The sequence below is a fragment of the Oncorhynchus nerka genome, linkage group LG24, assembly GCF_034236695.1.
Source record: "Oncorhynchus nerka isolate Pitt River linkage group LG24, Oner_Uvic_2.0, whole genome shotgun sequence".
NCBI lineage: Eukaryota > Metazoa > Chordata > Actinopteri > Salmoniformes > Salmonidae > Oncorhynchus > Oncorhynchus nerka.
In genome coordinates, this window is record NC_088419.1 from 72,691,137 (window position 1) to 72,693,191 (window position 2,055).

Below are 2,055 nucleotides of genomic sequence, written 5' to 3' on the forward strand. Positions count from 1 at the left end.
GGTGCGCCGTGGCAAAACTCTCCTACCGGAGCAGTCAAGACAGCTAGACAAGCTGATTATGAACTTCGGTCGAATATTCTCTCCATTCCCAGGACAAACTGATGTCCTGTTCCACCATATCCACACTGAACCCGGCAAGAAGGTGCATATCCGCCCTTACAGGATTCCTGAGGCTCGCAGAGTCATCGCTAAGAAAGAGGTGAGGGAGATGTTGAGGATGGGCGTGATCGAGCCCTCGACGAGTGAGTGGTCCAGTCCCATAGTCCTGGTCCCCAAATCCGATGGTAGTATGAGACTCTGCAACGACTTTAGGGGCGTGAATTCCATCTCTACATTCGATGCGTATCCCATGCCCCGCGTGGATGAACTCTTGGAGCGCTTAGGAAAGGCCAAGTTCATCACTACCCTGGATTTGACGAAGGGATATTGGCAAGTGCCGGTGGCTCCGGAGGATCGCCCAAAGACTGCCTTCGCCACTCCAGAGGGGCTTTTCCAGTATGTGAGGATGCCCTTCGGACTGCACGGTGCCGCTGCAACCTTCCAACGCCTCATGGATGCCATTCTACGGCCCCATCAAGAGTATGCAGCGGCGTACATAGACGATGTGGTCATCCACAGCGAGGACTGGGATAGTCACCTCCTGCGATTACGGGCGGTGCTCGTGAGTTTGGAAGCCACAGGGTTGACAGCCAATCCAAATAAATGCTGCCTGGGTTTGTCCGAAGCGGAATACCTGGGGTACACCGTGGGGAATGGGAAAATACGCCCACAGGCAGAGAAGACCAGGGCAATTCGTGACTGGCCTCGACCCCGGACCAAGCGAGACGTTCGGGCCTTCTTAGGGATAACAGGATATTATCGCCGTTTTATCCCGGGATATGCAACCATTGCCAACCCCCTCACAAACCTCATCAGGAAAAATCTGCCAAACCAGGTAGAGTGGAAAGACGAGACGGAAGAGGCCTTTCAATTGTTAAAAGATGGCCTGTGTTCTGATCCCGTTCTACAGGCTCCGGACTTCTCACAAGAGTTCATTGTGCAGGTCGACGCCTCGGATACAGGGCTCGGGGCCGTACTAGCTCGGGGTAAAGGTGAAGCAGAGAAGCCGATTCTCTTCATTAGTAGGAAACTCAGCGATCAGGAACAGAGGTATGCGACCGTAGAGAAAGAGGCCTTAGCCATCAAGTGGGCCCTCGATTATCTCCGGTACTACCTACTGGGTCGGAGGTTTGCATTAGTTACTGACCATGCGCCCCTCACGTGGATGGCTGGTAAGAGAAACAATAACAACAGAATAGCCAGATGGTTTTTGTCTTTACAACCATTCTCTTTCCATGTCATCCACAGGGCCGGATCGAGGAACGGGAATGCAGACGCGCTGTCCCGACGCGACCAAGACGGTGCGTCTGGCGCCCGACCCTCCGGTTCGGTCCTGGGGGGGAAGGTATGTGGACGGACCACTAGAGGGCAGGCTGGGCTCATGGATAGTTGCCCAACAGAGCCTGGGAGACAAGGTAACCAGAGTCAATTAAGCACAGCTGACGGTACTAATGAGATACTCTCCTTCCCCTATAAAAGAGAGAATGGAACCAGAAGAGAGAGGGGAAACTATCTCTGGAAGATGGCCACCGAGAGAGAGAAGCTGTGCTGAAAGAACCACTAAGACGGTGACAAAACCGTGATTTATGTTTGTTGTAGTTTAAAGATTATCCTATTGTGTTCTTGTTTCATCTGGAGAAGAAGATGTGTGTTTTTCCTTGGAAGATTTTTCATTGATTATGTTTGAATGTTTTTGTTGACAAAATACTCTCAATAGAGAACCGTGTTCAATCAGAAAAACCTTTTTCCTGACTCGTTTATTCCACCTTCCCGCTTTAGAGTGACGCCTAATTACTTGGTACGCTCACACTAGCTAGCTGAAGTTGTACTTTTCCTAACTTAGCCATGGTTTTACTTAATTCTCCGTACAGGCCAATGATTATAACTGTGATTCTGATCCAACCATTAATTCATACATTGTTGTGCCCCTGGCCTGAGAGGATGGAAGTTCAATTT

At 50.5% G+C, this 2,055-nt stretch overlaps 1 long non-coding RNA gene across 1 annotated transcript; it reads left to right on the forward strand.

Annotated features, from left to right (window-relative positions):
* The first annotated feature begins 1,048 nt into the window (after window positions 1-1,048).
* Window positions 1,049-1,839, forward strand: LOC135564409 (uncharacterized). Its single transcript, XR_010460996.1, has 2 exons — window positions 1,049-1,444; window positions 1,579-1,839. It is a non-coding gene; the product is annotated as an uncharacterized LOC135564409 (long non-coding RNA).
* Window positions 1,840-2,055: the final 216 nt, after the last annotated feature.